The 16,305-nt window shown below is 38.9% G+C and overlaps 21 non-coding genes across 21 annotated transcripts; all 21 read right to left on the bottom strand.

Annotated features, from left to right (window-relative positions):
- Positions 1-559: 559 nt before the first annotated feature.
- Positions 560-642, bottom strand: TRNAL-UAA (transfer RNA leucine (anticodon UAA)). The gene has a single exon. It is a non-coding gene; the product is annotated as a tRNA-Leu (tRNA).
- A 320-nt stretch (positions 643-962) lies between these two features.
- On the bottom strand, positions 963-1,045 carry TRNAL-UAA (transfer RNA leucine (anticodon UAA)). Its single transcript has one exon. It is a non-coding gene; the product is annotated as a tRNA-Leu (tRNA).
- A 517-nt stretch (positions 1,046-1,562) lies between these two features.
- Positions 1,563-1,645, bottom strand: TRNAL-UAA (transfer RNA leucine (anticodon UAA)). The gene has a single exon. It is a non-coding gene; the product is annotated as a tRNA-Leu (tRNA).
- Positions 1,646-2,962: 1,317 nt separating this feature from the next.
- TRNAL-UAA (transfer RNA leucine (anticodon UAA)) lies at positions 2,963-3,045 on the bottom strand. The gene has a single exon. It is a non-coding gene; the product is annotated as a tRNA-Leu (tRNA).
- A 909-nt stretch (positions 3,046-3,954) lies between these two features.
- On the bottom strand, positions 3,955-4,037 carry TRNAL-UAA (transfer RNA leucine (anticodon UAA)). The gene has a single exon. It is a non-coding gene; the product is annotated as a tRNA-Leu (tRNA).
- A 117-nt stretch (positions 4,038-4,154) lies between these two features.
- On the bottom strand, positions 4,155-4,237 carry TRNAL-UAA (transfer RNA leucine (anticodon UAA)). The gene has a single exon. It is a non-coding gene; the product is annotated as a tRNA-Leu (tRNA).
- A 1,116-nt stretch (positions 4,238-5,353) lies between these two features.
- TRNAL-UAA (transfer RNA leucine (anticodon UAA)) lies at positions 5,354-5,436 on the bottom strand. The gene has a single exon. It is a non-coding gene; the product is annotated as a tRNA-Leu (tRNA).
- Positions 5,437-6,345: 909 nt separating this feature from the next.
- TRNAL-UAA (transfer RNA leucine (anticodon UAA)) lies at positions 6,346-6,428 on the bottom strand. The gene has a single exon. It is a non-coding gene; the product is annotated as a tRNA-Leu (tRNA).
- A 117-nt stretch (positions 6,429-6,545) lies between these two features.
- On the bottom strand, positions 6,546-6,628 carry TRNAL-UAA (transfer RNA leucine (anticodon UAA)). Its single transcript has one exon. It is a non-coding gene; the product is annotated as a tRNA-Leu (tRNA).
- Positions 6,629-7,344: 716 nt separating this feature from the next.
- TRNAL-UAA (transfer RNA leucine (anticodon UAA)) lies at positions 7,345-7,427 on the bottom strand. Its single transcript has one exon. It is a non-coding gene; the product is annotated as a tRNA-Leu (tRNA).
- Positions 7,428-7,744: 317 nt separating this feature from the next.
- Positions 7,745-7,827, bottom strand: TRNAL-UAA (transfer RNA leucine (anticodon UAA)). The gene has a single exon. It is a non-coding gene; the product is annotated as a tRNA-Leu (tRNA).
- A 717-nt stretch (positions 7,828-8,544) lies between these two features.
- On the bottom strand, positions 8,545-8,627 carry TRNAL-UAA (transfer RNA leucine (anticodon UAA)). The gene has a single exon. It is a non-coding gene; the product is annotated as a tRNA-Leu (tRNA).
- A 319-nt stretch (positions 8,628-8,946) lies between these two features.
- TRNAL-UAA (transfer RNA leucine (anticodon UAA)) lies at positions 8,947-9,029 on the bottom strand. Its single transcript has one exon. It is a non-coding gene; the product is annotated as a tRNA-Leu (tRNA).
- Positions 9,030-9,346: 317 nt separating this feature from the next.
- On the bottom strand, positions 9,347-9,429 carry TRNAL-UAA (transfer RNA leucine (anticodon UAA)). The gene has a single exon. It is a non-coding gene; the product is annotated as a tRNA-Leu (tRNA).
- Positions 9,430-9,545: 116 nt separating this feature from the next.
- TRNAL-UAA (transfer RNA leucine (anticodon UAA)) lies at positions 9,546-9,628 on the bottom strand. Its single transcript has one exon. It is a non-coding gene; the product is annotated as a tRNA-Leu (tRNA).
- Positions 9,629-10,146: 518 nt separating this feature from the next.
- On the bottom strand, positions 10,147-10,229 carry TRNAL-UAA (transfer RNA leucine (anticodon UAA)). The gene has a single exon. It is a non-coding gene; the product is annotated as a tRNA-Leu (tRNA).
- A 116-nt stretch (positions 10,230-10,345) lies between these two features.
- TRNAL-UAA (transfer RNA leucine (anticodon UAA)) lies at positions 10,346-10,428 on the bottom strand. The gene has a single exon. It is a non-coding gene; the product is annotated as a tRNA-Leu (tRNA).
- Positions 10,429-11,143: 715 nt separating this feature from the next.
- On the bottom strand, positions 11,144-11,226 carry TRNAL-UAA (transfer RNA leucine (anticodon UAA)). Its single transcript has one exon. It is a non-coding gene; the product is annotated as a tRNA-Leu (tRNA).
- A 509-nt stretch (positions 11,227-11,735) lies between these two features.
- Positions 11,736-11,818, bottom strand: TRNAL-UAA (transfer RNA leucine (anticodon UAA)). Its single transcript has one exon. It is a non-coding gene; the product is annotated as a tRNA-Leu (tRNA).
- A 117-nt stretch (positions 11,819-11,935) lies between these two features.
- On the bottom strand, positions 11,936-12,018 carry TRNAL-UAA (transfer RNA leucine (anticodon UAA)). The gene has a single exon. It is a non-coding gene; the product is annotated as a tRNA-Leu (tRNA).
- A 116-nt stretch (positions 12,019-12,134) lies between these two features.
- TRNAL-UAA (transfer RNA leucine (anticodon UAA)) lies at positions 12,135-12,217 on the bottom strand. Its single transcript has one exon. It is a non-coding gene; the product is annotated as a tRNA-Leu (tRNA).
- Between the last annotated feature and the right edge of the window lie 4,088 nt (positions 12,218-16,305).

Below are 16,305 nucleotides of genomic sequence, written 5' to 3'. Positions count from 1 at the left end.
AGAGCTTAAATCTGACGCCTTAACCTCGCGTCCATCCTGACTGCGGATATTAGTTATTTTTCCAGAATACGAACTTTTTTTAGAAAGATTAAATCCGAAGTCTCTCTCCTCGAAAAAACGGATTGAGTTTCTTTGCGGAAGAAATGAAAAGAAAGATTTTAACATAAGTGGAGCTCATACCCACGCCCTCTTTCGAGGATCAGAGCTTAAATCTGACGCCTTAACCGCTCGGCCATCCTGAATGCGGATATTAGTTATTTTTCCAGAATACGAACTTTTTTGAGAGACTAAATTCGCAGTCTCTCTCCTCGAAAAAACGGATTAAGTTTCTTTGCGGAAGAAATGAAAGGAAAGAATTTGTCAGAAGTGGGGTTCGAACCCACGCCCTCTTTCGAGGATCAGAGCTTAAATCTGACGCCTTAACCGCTCGTCCATCCAGACTGTGAAACTTAATTATTTTTCCAGATTACGAACTTTTTTTAGAAAGATTAAATTCGAATTCTCTCTACTCGACAAAACGGATTGAGTTTCTTTGCGGAAGAATCGAAAGGAAAGAATTTGTCAGAAGTGGGGTTCGAACCCACGCCCTCTTTCGAGGACCAGAGCTTAAATCTGACACCTTAACCGCTCGGCCATCCTGACTGCGGGAATTAGTTATTTTTTCAGAATATGAACCTTTTTTTAGAAAGATTAAATTCGCAGTCTCTCTCCTCGAAAAAACGGATTGAGTTTCTTTGCGGAAGAAATGAAAGGAAAGAATATGTAAGAAGAGGGTTTCGAAACCACGCCCTCTTTCGAGGATCAGAGCTTAAATCTCACGCCTGAACCGCTCGTCCATCCTGACTGTGAAACTTAATTATTTTTCCAGAATACGAACTTTTTTTAGAAATATTAAATTCGAAGTCTCTCTCCTCGAAAAAACGGACTGAGTTTCTTTGCGGAAGAAATGAAAGGAAAGAATTTGTCAGAAGTGGGGTTCGAACCCACGCCCTCTTTCGAGGATCAGAGCTTAAATCTGACGCCTTAACCGCTCGGCCATCCTAATTGAGAATTTTAGTTATTTTTCCAGAATACGAACTTTTTTTAGAAAGATGAAATTCGTAGTGTCTCTCCTCGAAAAACGGATTAAATTTCTTTGCGGAAGAAATGAAAGGAAATAATTTGTCAGAAGTGGGGTTCGAACCCACGCCCTCTTTCGAGGATTAGAGCTTAAATATGACGCCTTAACCTCGCGTCCATCCTGACTGTGAAACTTAATTATTTTTCCAGAATACGAACTTTTTTTAGAAAGATTAAATTCGAAGTCTCTCTCCTCGAAAAAACGGATTGAGTTTCTTTGCGGAAGAAATGAAAATAAAGAATTTAACATAAGTGGAGCTCAAACCCACGCCCTCTTTCGAGGAGCAGAGCTTAAATCTGACGCCTTAACCGCTCGGCCATCCTGACTGCGGATATTAGTTATTTTTCCAGAATACGAACTTTTTTGAGAGATAAAATTCGCAGTCTCTCTCCTCGAAAAAACGGATTAAGTTTCTTTGCGGAAGAAATGAAAGGGAAGAATTTGTCAGAAGTGGGGTTCGAACCCACGCCCTCTTTCGAGGATCAGAGCTTAAATCTGACGCCTTAACCGCTCGTCCATCCTGACTGTGAAACTTAATTATTTTTCCAGAATACGAACTTTTTTAAGTAATTAAATTCGCAGTCTCTCTCCTCGAAAAAACGGATTGAGTTTCTTTGCGGAAGAAATGAAAGGAAGTAATTTGTCAAAAGTGGGGTTCGAACCCTCGCCCTCTTTCGAGGATCAGAGCTTAAATCTCACGCCTGAACCGCTCGTCCATCCTGACTGTGAAACTTAATTATTTTTCCAGAATACGAACTTTTTTAAGTAATTAAATTCGCAGTCTCTCTCCTCGAAAAAACGGATTGAGTTTCTTTACGAAAGAAATGAAAGGAATGAATTTGTTAGAAGTGGGGTTCGAACCCACGCCCTCTTTCGAGGATGAGAGCTTAAAACTGACGCCTTAACCGCTCGGCCATCCTTACTGCGGAAATTAGTTATTTTTTAGAATACGAACTTTTTTTAGAAAGATGAAATTCGCAGTCTCTCTCCTTGAAAAAACGTATTAAGTTTCTTTGCGGAAGAAATGAAAGGAAATAATTTGTCAGAAGTGGGGTTCGAACACACGCCCTCTTTCGAGGATCGGAGCTTAAATCTGACGCCTTAACCGCTCGTCCATCCTGACTGTGAAACTTAATTATTTTTCCAGAATACGAACTTTTTTTAGAAAGATTAAATTCGAAGTCTCTCTCCTCGAAAAAACGGATTGAGTTTCTTTGCGGAAGAAATGAAAAGAAATAATTTAACAGAAGAGGAGCTCAAACCCACGCCCTCTTTCGAGGATCAGAGCTTACTCCTGACGCCTTAACCGCTCGGCCATCCTGATTAAGAAATTTAGCTATTTTTCCAGAATACGAACTTTTTTTAGAAATATGAAATTCGTAGTCTCTCTTCTCGAAAAAACGTATTAAGTTTCTTTGCGGAAGAAATGAAAGGAAATAATTTGTCAGAAGTGGGGTTTGAACCCACGCCCTCTTTCGAGAATCAGAGCTTAACTCTTACGCCTTAACCGCTCGGCCATCCTGACTGCGGAAATTAGTTATTTTTCCAGAAAACGAACTTTTTTGAGAGATTAAATTCGCAGTCTCTCTCCTCGAAAAAACAGATTAAGTTTCTTTGCGGAAGAAATGAAAGGAAAGAATTTGTCAGAAGTGGGGTTCGAACCCACGCCCTCTTTCATGAATCAGAGCTTAAATCTTACGCCTTAACCGCTCGGCCATCCTAATTGAGAAATTTAGTTATTTTTCCAGAATACGAACTTTTTTTAGAAAGATGAAATTCGTAGTGTCTCTCCTCGAAAAAACGGATAAAGTTTCTTTGCGGAAGAAATGAAAGGAAATAATTTGTCATAAGTGGGGTTCGAACCCACGCCCTCTTTCGAGGATCAGAGCTTAAATCTGACGCCTTAACCGCTCGGCCATCCTGACTGCGGAAATTAGTTATTTTTCCAGAATACGAACTTTTTTGAGAGATTAAATTCGCAGTCTCTCTCCTCGAAAAAACGGATTAATTTTCTTTGCGGAAGAAATGAAAGGAAAGAATTTGTCAGAAGTGGGGTTCGAACCCACGCCCTCTTTCGAGAATCAGAGCTTAACTCTTACGCCTTAACCGCTCGGCCATCCTGACTGCGGAAATTAGTTATTTTTCCAGAATACGAACTTTTTTGAGAGATTAAATTCGCAGTCTCTCTCCTCGAAAAAACGGATTAAGTTTCTTTGCGGAAGAAATGAAAGGAAAGAATTTAACATAAGTGGAGCTCAAATCCACGCCCTCTTTCGAGGATCAGAGCTTTAATCTGACGCCTTAACCGTTCGGCCATCCTGACTGCGGAAATTAGTTATTTTTCCAGAATACGAACTTTTTTTAGAAAGATTAAATTGGTAGTCTCTCTTCTCGAAAAAACGTTTTAAGTTTCTTTGCGGAAGAAATGAAAGGAAATAATTTGTAAGAAGTGGGGTTCCAACCCACGCCCTCTTTCGAGGATCAGAGCTTAAATCTGACGCCTTAACCGCTCGGCCATCCTAATTGAGAAATTTAGTTATTTTTCCAGAATACGAACTTTTTTTAGAAAGATGAAATTCGTAGTGTCTCTACTCGAAAAAACGGATTAAGTTTCTTTGCGGAAGAAATGAAAGGAAAGAATTTGTAAGAAGTGGGTTTCGAAACCACGCCCTTTTTGAGGATCAGAGCTTAAATCTCACGCCTGAACCACTCGTCCATCCTGACTGTGAAACTTAGTTATTTTTCCAGAATACTACATTTTTAAGTGATTAAATTCGCAGTCTCTCTCCTCGAAAAAACGGATTGAGTTTCTTTGCGGAAGAAATGAAAAAATTTGTCAGAAGTGGGGTTCGAACCCACGCCCTCTTTCGAGGATCAGGGTTTAAATCAGACGCCTTAACCGCTCGGCCATCCTGACTGCGGAAATTAGTTATTTTTCCAGAATACGAACTTTTTTTGAGAGATCAAATTAGCAGTCTCTCTCCTCGACAAAACGGAATGAGTTTCTTTGCGGGAGAAATGAAAGGAAAGAATTTGTCAGAAGTGGGGTTCGAACCCACACCCTCTTCCGAGGATCAGAGCTTAAATCTGACGCCTTAACCCCTCGGCCATCCTGACTGCGGAAATAAATGTTTTTTCCAGAATACGAACTTTTTTGAGAGATTAAATTCACAGTCTCTCTCCTCGAAAAATCGGATTGAGTTTCTTTACGGAAGAAATGAAAGGAATGAATTTGTTAGAAGAGGGGTTTGAACCCACGCCCTCTTTCGAGTATCAGAGCTTAAAACTGACGCCTTAACCACTTGGCCATTCTCACTGCGGAAATTAGTTATTTTTCCAGAATACGAACTTTTTTGAGAGATTAAATTCGCAGTCTCTCGCCTCGAAAAAACGGATTAATTTTCTTTGCGAAAGAAATGAAAGGAATGAAATTGTGAGAAGTGTGGTTCGAACCCACGTTCTCTTTCGAGGATCAGAGCTTAAAACTGACGAATTAAGCGCTCGTCCATCCTGACTGCGAAAGTTAATTATTTTTCCAGAATACGAACTTTTTTAGAAAGATTAAATTCGAAGTCTCTCTCCTCGAAAAAACGGATTGAGTTTCTTTGCGGAAGAAATGAAAAGAAATAATTTAACAGAAGAGGAGCTCAAACCCACGCCCTCTTTCGAGGATCAGAGCTTACTCCTGACGCCTTAACCGCTCGGCCATCCTGATTAAGAAATTTAGCTATTTTTCCAGAATACGAACTTTTTTTAGAAATATGAAATTCGTAGTCTCTCTTCTCGAAAAAACGTATTAAGTTTCTTTGCGGAAGAAATGAAAGGAAATAATTTGTCAGAAGTGGGGTTTGAACCCACGCCCTCTTTCGAGAATCAGAGCTTAACTCTTACGCCTTAACCGCTCGGCCATCCTGACTGCGGAAATTAGTTATTTTTCCAGAAAACGAACTTTTTTGAGAGATTAAATTCGCAGTCTCTCTCCTCGAAAAAACAGATTAAGTTTCTTTGCGGAAGAAATGAAAGGAAAGAATTTGTCAGAAGTGGGGTTCGAACCCACGCCCTCTTTCGAGAATCAGAGCTTAAATCTTACGCCTTAACCGCTCGGCCATCCTAATTGAGAAATTTAGTTATTTTTCCAGAATACGAACTTTTTTTAGAAAGATGAAATTCGTAGTGTCTCTCCTCGAAAAAACGGATAAAGTTTCTTTGCGGAAGAAATGAAAGGAAATAATTTGTCATAAGTGGGGTTCGAACCCACGCCCTCTTTCGAGGATCAGAGCTTAAATCTGACGCCTTAACCGCTCGGCCATCCTGACTGCGGAAATTAGTTATTTTTCCAGAATACGAACTTTTTTGAGAGATTAAATTCGCAGTCTCTCTCCTCGAAAAAACGGATTAATTTTCTTTGCGGAAGAAATGAAAGGAAAGAATTTGTCAGAAGTGGGGTTCGAACCCACGCCCTCTTTCGAGAATCAGAGCTTAACTCTTACGCCTTAACCGCTCGGCCATCCTGACTGCGGAAATTAGTTATTTTTCCAGAATACGAACTTTTTTGAGAGATTAAATTCGCAGTCTCTCTCCTCGAAAAAACGGATTAAGTTTCTTTGCGGAAGAAATGAAAGGAAAGAATTTAACATAAGTGGAGCTCAAATCCACGCCCTCTTTCGAGGATCAGAGCTTTAATCTGACGCCTTAACCGTTCGGCCATCCTGACTGCGGAAATTAGTTATTTTTCCAGAATACGAACTTTTTTTAGAAAGATTAAATTGGTAGTCTCTCTTCTCGAAAAAACGTTTTAAGTTTCTTTGCGGAAGAAATGAAAGGAAATAATTTGTAAGAAGTGGGGTTCCAACCCACGCCCTCTTTCGAGGATCAGAGCTTAAATCTGACGCCTTAACCGCTCGGCCATCCTAATTGAGAAATTTAGTTATTTTTCCAGAATACGAACTTTTTTTAGAAAGATGAAATTCGTAGTGTCTCTACTCGAAAAAACGGATTAAGTTTCTTTGCGGAAGAAATGAAAGGAAAGAATTTGTAAGAAGTGGGTTTCGAAACCACGCCCTTTTTGAGGATCAGAGCTTAAATCTCACGCCTGAACCACTCGTCCATCCTGACTGTGAAACTTAGTTATTTTTCCAGAATACTACATTTTTAAGTGATTAAATTCGCAGTCTCTCTCCTCGAAAAAACGGATTGAGTTTCTTTGCGGAAGAAATGAAAAAATTTGTCAGAAGTGGGGTTCGAACCCACGCCCTCTTTCGAGGATCAGGGTTTAAATCAGACGCCTTAACCGCTCGGCCATCCTGACTGCGGAAATTAGTTATTTTTCCAGAATACGAACTTTTTTTGAGAGATCAAATTAGCAGTCTCTCTCCTCGACAAAACGGAATGAGTTTCTTTGCGGGAGAAATGAAAGGAAAGAATTTGTCAGAAGTGGGGTTCGAACCCACACCCTCTTCCGAGGATCAGAGCTTAAATCTGACGCCTTAACCCCTCGGCCATCCTGACTGCGGAAATAAATGTTTTTTCCAGAATACGAACTTTTTTGAGAGATTAAATTCACAGTCTCTCTCCTCGAAAAATCGGATTGAGTTTCTTTACGGAAGAAATGAAAGGAATGAATTTGTTAGAAGAGGGGTTTGAACCCACGCCCTCTTTCGAGTATCAGAGCTTAAAACTGACGCCTTAACCACTTGGCCATTCTCACTGCGGAAATTAGTTATTTTTCCAGAATACGAACTTTTTTGAGAGATTAAATTCGCAGTCTCTCGCCTCGAAAAAACGGATTAATTTTCTTTGCGAAAGAAATGAAAGGAATGAAATTGTGAGAAGTGTGGTTCGAACCCACGTTCTCTTTCGAGGATCAGAGCTTAAAACTGACGAATTAAGCGCTCGTCCATCCTGACTGCGAAAGTTAATTATTTTTCCAGAATACGAACTTTTTTAGAAAGATTAAATTCGCAATCTCTCTCCGCGAAAAAACAGATTGAGTTTCTTTGCGGACGAAATGAAAGGACAGAATTTGTCAGAAGTTGGGTTTGAACCCACGCCCTCTTTCGAGGATCAGAGCTTAAATCTGACGCCTTAACCGCTCGGCCATCCTGATTAAGAAATTTAGCTATTTTTCCAGAATACGAACTTTTTTTAGAAAGATGAAATTCGTAGTCTCTCTTCTCGAAAAAACGTATTAAGTTTCTTTGCGGAAGAAATGAAAGGAAATAATTTGTCAGAAGTGGGGTTCGAACCCACGCCCTCTTTCGAGGATCAGAGCTTAAATCTGACGCCTTAACCGCTCGTCCATACTGACTGTGAAACTTAATTATTTTTCCAGAATACGAACTTTTTTTAGAAAGATTAAATTCGAAGTCTCTCTCCTCGAAAAAACGGATTGAGTTTCTTTGCGGAAGAAATGAAAAGAAAGAATTTAACAGAAGAGGAGCTCAAACCCACGCCCTCTTTCGAGGATCAGAGCTTAAATCTGACGCCTTACCCATTCGGCCATCCTGTCTGCGGAAAATAGTTATTTTTCCAGAATACGAACTTTTTTGAGAGATTAAATTCGCAGTCTCTCTCCTCGAAAAAACGGATTAAGTTTCTTTGCGGAAGAAATGAAAGGAAAGAATTTGTTAGAAGTGGGGTTCGAACCCACGCCCTCTTTCGAGAATCAGAGCTTAAATCTGACGCCTTAACCGCTCGGCCATCCTGACTGCGGAAAAAATTATTTTTCCAGAATACGAACTTTTTTAGAAAGATTAAATTCTAAGTCTCTCTCCTCGAAAAAACGGTCTGAGTTTCTTTGCGGAAGAAATGAAAGGAAATAATTTGTAAGAAGTGGGGTTCGAACCCACGCCCTCTTTCGAGGATCATAGCTTAAATCTGACGCCTTAACCGCTCGGCCATCCTAATTGAGAAATTTAGTTATTTTCCCAGAATACGAACTTTTTTTAGAAAGATGAAATTCGTAGTGTCTCTCCTCGAAAAAACGGATTAAGTTTCTTTCCGGAAGAAATGAAAGGAAATAATTTGTCAGAAGTGGGGTTCGAACCCACGCCCTCTTTCGAGGATCAGAGCTTAAATCTGACGCCTTAACCTCTTGTCTATCCTGACTGTGAAACTTAATTATTTTTCCAGAATACGAACTTTTTTTAGAAAGATTAAATTCGAAGTCTCTCTCCTTGAAAAAACGGATTGAGTTTCTTTGCGGAAGAAATGAAAAGAAAGAATTTAACATAAGTGGAGCTCAAACCCACGCCCTCTTTCGAGGATCAGAGCTTAAATCTGACGCCTTAACCGCTCGGCCATCCTGACTGCGGAAATAAGTTATTTTTCCAGAATACGAACTTTTTTGACAGATTAAATTCGCCGTCTCTCTCCTCGAAAAAACGGATAAAGTTTCTTTGCGGCAGAAATGAAAGGAAAGAATTTGTAAGAAGTGGGGTTCGAACCCACGCCCTCTTTCGAGGATCAGAGCTTAAATCTGACGCCTTAACCGCTCGGCCATCCTAATTGAGAAATTTAGTTATTTTCCCAGAATACGAACTTTTTTTAGAAAGATTAAATTCGCAGCCTCTCTCCTCGAAAAAACGGATTAAGTTTCTTTGCGGAAGAAATGAAAGGAAAGAATTTGTCAGAAGTGGGGTTCGAACCCACGCCCTCTTTCGCGAATCAGAGCTTAAATCTGACGCCTTAACCACTCGGCAATCCTGATTACGAAATTTAGTTATTTTTCCAGAATACGAACTTTTTTTAGAAAGATGAAATTCGTAGTGTCTCTCCTCGAAAAAACAGATTAAGTTTCTTTGCGGAAGAAATGAAAGGAAATAATTTGTCAGAAGTGGGGTTCGAACCCACGCCCTCTTTCGAGGATCAGAGCTTAAATCTGACGCCTTAACCGCTCGGCCATCCTGACTGCGGAAATTAGTTATTTTTCCAGAATACGAACTTTTTTGAGAGATTAAATTCGCAGTCCCTCTCCTCGAAAAAACGGATTAAGTTTCTTTGCGGAAGAAATGAAAGGAAAGAATTTGTCAGAAGTGGGGTTCGAACCCACGCCCTCTTTCGCGAATCAGAGCTTAAATCTGACGCCTTAACCGCTCGGCAATCCTGATTAAGAAATTTAGTTATTTTTCCAGAATACGAACTTTTTTTAGAAAGATGAAATTCGTAGTGTCTCTCCTCGAAAAAACAGATTAAGTTTCTTTGCGGAAGAAATGAAAGGAAATAATTTGTCAGAAGTGGGGTTCGAACCCACGCCCTCTTTCGAGGATTAGAGCTTAAATCTGACGCCTTAACCGCTCGGCCATCCTGACTGCGGAAATTAGTTATTTTTCCAGAATACGAACTTTTTTGAGAGATTAAATTCGCCGTCTCTCTCCTCGAAAAAACGTATTAAGTTTCTTTGCGGAAGAAATGAAAGGAAATAATTTGTCAGAAGTGGGGTTCGAACCCACGCCCTCTTTCGAGGATCAGAGCTTAAATCTGACGCCTTAACCGCTCGGCCATCCTGACTGTGGAAATTAGTTATTTTTCCAGAATACGAACTTTTTTGAGAGATTAAATTCGCAGTCCCTCTCCTCGAAAAAACGGATTAAGTTTCTTTGCGGAAGAAATGAAAGGAAAGAATTTAACATAAGTGGGGTTCGAACCCACGCCCTCCTTCGCGGATCAGAGCTTAAATCTGACGCCTTAACCGCTCGGCCATCCTGATTAAGAAATTTAGCTATTTTTCCAGAATACGAACTTTTTTTAGAAAGATGAAATTCGTAGTATCTCTTCTCGAAAAAACGTATTAAGTTTCTTTGCGGAAGAAATGAAAGGAAATAATTTGTCAGAAGTGGGGTTCGAACCCACGCCCTCTTTCGCGAATCAGAGCTTAAATCTGACGCCTTAACCGCTCGGCAATCCTGATTAAGAAATTTAGATATTTTTCCAGAATACGAACTTTTTTTAGAAAGATGAAATTCGTAGTGTCTCTCCTCGAAAAAACAGATTAAGTTTCTTTGCGGAAGAAATGAAAGGAAATAATTTGTCAGAAGTGGGGTTCGAACCCACGCCCTCTTTCGAGGATTAGAGCTTAAATCTGACGCCTTAACCGCTCGGCCATCCTGACTGCGGAAATTAGTTATTTTTCCAGAATACGAACTTTTTTGAGAGATTAAATTCGCCGTCTCTCTCCTCGAAAAAACGTATTAAGTTTCTTTGCGGAAGAAATGAAAGGAAATAATTTGTCAGAAGTGGGGTTCGAACCCACGCCCTCTTTCGAGGATCAGAGCTTAAATCTGACGCCTTAACCGCTCGGCCATCCTGACTGCGGAAATTCGTTATTTTTCCAGAATACGAACTTTTTTGAGAGATTAAATTCGTAGTCCCTCTCCTCGAAAAAACGGATTAAGTTTCTTTGCGGAAGAAATGAAAGGAAAGAATTTAACATAAGTGGGGTTCGAACCCACGCCCTCTTTCGCGGATCAGAGCTTAAATCTGACGCCTTAACCGCTCGGCCATCCTGATTAAGAAATTTAGCTATTTTTCCAGAATACGAACTTTTTTTAGAAAGATGAAAATCGTAGTCTCTCTCCTCGAAAAAACGGATTAAGTTTCTTTGCGGAAGAAATGAAAGGAAAGAATTTAACATAAGTGGAGCTCAAACCCACGCCCTCTTTCGAGGATGAGAGCTTAAATCTGACGCCTTAACCGCTCGGCCATCCTGACTGCGGAAATTAGTTATTTTTCCAGAATACGAATTTTTTTGAGAGATTAAATTCGCAGTCCCTCTCCTCGAAAAAACGGATTAAGTTTCTTTGCGGAAGAAATGAAAGGAAAGAATTTAACATAAGTGGAGCTCAAACCCACGCCCTCTTTCGAGGATGAGAGCTTAAATCGGACGCCTTAACCGCTCGGCCATCCTGACTGCGGAAATTAGTTATTTTTCCAGAATACGAACTTTTTTGAGAGATTAAATTCGCCGTCTCTCTCCTCGAAAAAACGTATTAAGTTTCTTTGCGGAAGAAATGAAAGGAAATAATTTGTCAGAAGTGGGGTTCGAACCCACGCCCTCCTTCGCGGATCAGAGCTTAAATCTGACGCCTTAACCGCTCGGCCATCCTGATTAAGAAATTTAGCTATTTTTCCAGAATACGAACTTTTTTGAGAGATTAAATTCGCAGTCTCTCTCCTCGAAAAAACGGATTAAGTTTCTTTGCGGAAGAAATGAAAGGAAAGAATTTAACATAAGTGGAGCTCAAATCCACGCCCTCTTTCGAGGATCAGAGCTTTAATCTGACGCCTTAACCGTTCGGCCATCCTGACTGCGGAAATTAGTTATTTTTCCAGAATACGAACTTTGTTTAGAAAGATTAAATTGGTAGTCTCTTTCCTCGAAAAAACGGATTGAGTTTCTTTGCGGAAGAAATGAAAGGAAAGAATTTGTAAGAAGTGGGTTTCGAAACCACGCCCTTTTTGAGGATCAGAGCTTAAATCTCACGCCTGAACCGCTCGTCCATCCTGACTGTGAAACTTAATTATTTTTCCAGAATACGACATTTTTAAGTGATTAAATTCGCAGTCTCTCTCCTCGAAAAAACGGATTGAGTTTCTTTGCGGAAGAAATGAAAAAATTTGTCAGAAGTGGGGTTCGAACCCACGCCCTCTTTCGAGGATCAGAGCTTAAATCAGACGCCTTAACCGCTCGGCCATCCTGACTGCGGAAATTAGTTATTTTTCCAGAATACGAACTTTTTTTGAGAGATCAAATTAGCAGTCTCTCTCCTCGACAAAACGGAATGAGTTTCTTTGCGGAAGAAATGAAAGGAAATAATTTGTCAGAAGTGGGGTTCGAACCCACACCCTCTTCCGAGGATCAGAGCTTAAATCTGACGCCTTAACCCCTCGGCCATCCTGACTGCGGAAATAAATGTTTTTTCCAGAATACGAACTTTTTTGAGAGATTAAATTCACAGTCTCTCTCCTCGAAAAAACGGATTAAGTTTCTTTGCGGAAGAAATGAAAGGAAAGAATTTGTCAGAAGTGGGGTTCGAACCCACGCCCTCTTTCGAGAATCAGAGCTTAAATCTGACGCCTTAACCGCTCGGCCATCCTGACTGCGGAAAAAATTATTTTTCCAGAATACGAACTTTTTTAGAAAGATTAAATTCTAAGTCTCTCTCCTCGAAAAAACAGTCTGAGTTTCTTTGCGGAAGAAATGAAAGGAAATAATTTGTAAGAAGTGGGAGTAGTTAAGCCCCCTCTTTCTGGATACGCGAGGGGGGCGCAGCGTGCTTTCCCCCACGCGTCCCCAGCTGCGTGACGGGGGGGAATGAAGCGGGGAATCGCGATTCCGCCCCCCCTCGGGCGCGTGTCACGCGCGCGTGACCTGAATAATTAATGAGATTAACAGGTGTTAATTAGTTGACCTGTCAATCAACTAGAGTAGGTAAGCAAGTGTTTTAAAAATGGTGCATATTAATGAGCGTGGTATTGTTTAACTAGGTGGATTACCGTTATGGGTCATTGACCTGTTAGATAGTAACATGTGTTTAGGATCATCAAGTAGTTATATTATATGTTTGAATATTAATTTTTGGCGGGAAAGTGTAAGCGTCGATCAACAAGTGGTTAAACGCTTTAGGTTTATTACATGTTTGACATGATTTTGGCGGGGAAACGGGTAAAGTTTGTACCTTTATAATTACCAGTTAACCTGGTTGCTAGATGGTTAACAACTCATTAGCATTTTTGGCGGGGAAACGGGTATAGTTTGTACTCTATTACATGTTTGTATCTTTATAATTAACCGTTAGCGGTAATTGACCTGGTTGCTATATGGTTGTTAAAGTTTTGGCGCGAATTTAACATGCGTTTATGATGATGTAAGCGCGAAAATGAACAAGTGGAGGGGGGTAAAGTTTGTATTTACTAGTATAAACGTTTGCATGGTTTAATTACCTGACAACGGTTAGGAAGCGTCTTTGGGATTATGGACCCAAGTGATCTCTTTTAGTGGATATTATATGGTTGAGCTTTTAGCATTTTGGCGAGAAAATTATTTAACATGTTCTGAAGACGGTTAGCGTGGAAGTATTACCTGTCAAGACATCAATGTTAGGAAGCGTCTTAAGTAATCTTAAGAAGTAAATATTAATGAGTTTTATAAGCTATGTTTTAACGTTAGGAAGCGTGGTAAAAATGATTCACTTTTAATGACTGAACATAACGGGATAAAGCTTGTATCGTGTTATAACCTGTCATTCGTGGTCATCTTTATAGTATCCCACCAGGGGTGTCTCATTGGGTAACAAGTTGTCCCTATATGGTTCGTTAATGATTATAGCAGCGTCACGTGATCATCTTATTTACGGTAATTGAAATGGGTCTTCCATAAAGATTGCTGGTGAAAGTTTAACATTTGTCAATGCTTCACCACTAGACTGGTATCTTTGGATTCGGGTAGAAGTTTCAAATATAAGTCACCCCTAATACGGGCACCTTTTTAACGGTTTTTAGGTTATTAATCTTTATGCACATAAAAAGTATAGACTCTTAAACGCGCCTTCCCGAAGCGCGGTAAAAATGATTCATATTTACAACACATAACGGGGTAAAGTTTGTAGGCTGGTTTCGAGTGGTCTCTCTTTTAGCGGTTGTTAGTCATTTTTGGCTGGAAAATTCATGTGTTTTGGCCGCCAATTCATATTCAAACGGGTTCTGTGTATTGAAAAGGGTGTCCATGTCTGTTATTTGTAGGAAATTTGCCATATATACTTTAGATCAAGTTTGTTTTTAAACAAGTTGTCCCTAAAGGATTTTTATATATATATTAACATAAAACGTCGCATTAAAAGTCGGTAGATGGCTTGGGCCTAGTTTATGACATTGTAAATGCATCAAAAACTATATATTACCGTCACTTAACCTTTAAAAACGACGCGCGGGAAAGTTTGTGAAGTAATTAGGGAGTGGATATTTCAAGTTTTTTAAACATAGTCAATACGTTAATAACGGGGTAAAGATATTTGATAGGGGTTAAATCAACAAGTGGTCTTAAAAGGAAATATTAATCAGTTTTATAAGCGTTGTTTTATTAACCGTTAGGAAGCCCGATAAAAATGACAAAGGCTTAATATAAGTTTGTAACTCTCTTTTAGCTGTTATTAAATGAACTCTTAGTAATTTGTAAAATTCATGTGATCTTTAATGTTGCATATTCAAACGGATAGGGTGGCAATCTTTGTTATTGTTTTAGGAAATTTACCATATTTACGTCAATTTTTTAACGCTTTTTAAACAAGTTGTTCCTAACGGATTTTTATATCGTTACGTACCTAGATGACTTGAACTTGATTATTATGACATATGTATCATATATTACCGTCACGTAACTTTTAATAACGACGCAAGGGAAAGCTTTCTAATTTATATTGAATACATTGCCACTATACGAAATATTTACATAAATTAAACAAGGTCGGTTGCTTATTTGAATAAAATTGATAATAAAACTTTTTTACAAAACTCAAAAATGAATAATACAATGTTATAAAATAATTTTCAGCTCTGAACCTGAAATTAAATGTGTTTGTCAAATTGTTATCACTTTTCTAAATTATCTTATATCCTTCTATGTTTAAAATAAAAAACTCTGATTTAAATTTAAGACTTTATTTATATTTTACAACATTTGTTGTTGACACAAAGGAACTATCGTTAATAACAATTAACACGCTATCAATAAAAACCACTAACTCGTCTATCGCCTTTAAGAATCCAGTTTTTGGGGGTCGTTCCAAATGCATTTCGTGAGAATTTTGCTCTTTTTGAAAATATCTCATTCTTTGTGCAATCAAATCCATTTCAAGTTGACGATTCATTTTTTTCAATTCTTTATTTATATGTTTAATCAGTTCATAGTCCTTGTTTTCTTTATAAGTCATTATTCCACAACAAAAACAAAGCGAAACTAGTTTGTATAAAACGCAATGTGGTTAGTTCAGTACAGGTCGGACACAAAGAAATCTGATTACCGCTAACTATCTCTCTACGCCGTTAGAGCTCCTCTGATTACCGCGAACTATCTCTCTCTCTCCACGGCGTTAGCGCTCCTTTAAAGGAATGCTTTTTTATCCGCGTTTATCTCCATTTTGAACGCTGTGATTTATTTAGAACAGGTGTTGAGCGGAGAATCCCCCGTTGCTATGGTGACCTCGGCGCGACGTTTATTTGAGTATCAACAAACTTAGCAAATAACCTCGCATGGTTTAAATGTTCTCCACTTAAATATACATCGCTATCTATGGATATTTTCATTCGGATACATGATTACCTGATATGAAAACTGTACAAGTTTCAATTTTGGTTTAGTTGTCCCAAACAGGGGAAACCATTTTCGTGTAAAGTTAATCTAACAATGCCTCACGTACATAAATCGTTTACGTATACATTGTTTTATATTACGGTACCATCGGTCTGGTCTAATAAGAAATCGAACATGTTTTGTTCGCGAAAGATAAGGAGAATGAGATTAAGAAACTATCATTTTTAATATTACCACTTCTATAATGAACTAAGGTAGTGCTTTGGGGTCCATACCGTTACTTAAACAAGTCGCTCCTATATGAACTTTTAAACGGTTATTCGTGTTAAACGTGTACATTGCATAAAACATTTACGACAACATATAACCAGTCGAACATGTCTGCGATTATTTATAATTTTGCGTTAGTTTATCAATAATATCGTGTATATAAATTATAGTATTAAGAACTATACTTGTATTGAGCCGTTATAAATGTCGTAAAAATCTTTAATATTTAAATCTATCGTTAACTAGCTGTATATTATTCCGTGTTTACCAAGCGGCACGAGGAATATTTACGTAGCTGTTTAATAGACTTTAACATGTACGGTCCGTTAATTTTCGTAAGTGGTAGCGAAATTATGGAAGGGGCCACTACGTGAAAGAACGCTCATTCAATTTGTGAACCTTTAAAATGAGTTTAAAGGTAAAATAGTGGTAGCAGATATGGGCTTATAGTAATATTTACAGATTCTATTTAGATTTTAGAGTGGCATTGCCATTTCTCACCACCAGGGGTAAATTGAACTCTTATAAACGTTTGTTGTTTATTAAAGGACATTATAGTATTGCTATTTCTCACCACTAGGGGTAAATTGAACTCTTATAAACGTAACAA

Source organism: Leiobunum rupestre, chromosome 1, assembly GCF_980474605.1.
Source record: "Leiobunum rupestre chromosome 1, qqLeiRupe1.1.hap1, whole genome shotgun sequence".
In the NCBI taxonomy this organism is placed as follows: domain Eukaryota; kingdom Metazoa; phylum Arthropoda; class Arachnida; order Opiliones; family Sclerosomatidae; genus Leiobunum; species Leiobunum rupestre.
This window is presented reverse-complemented; position numbering and strand designations above follow the sequence as displayed.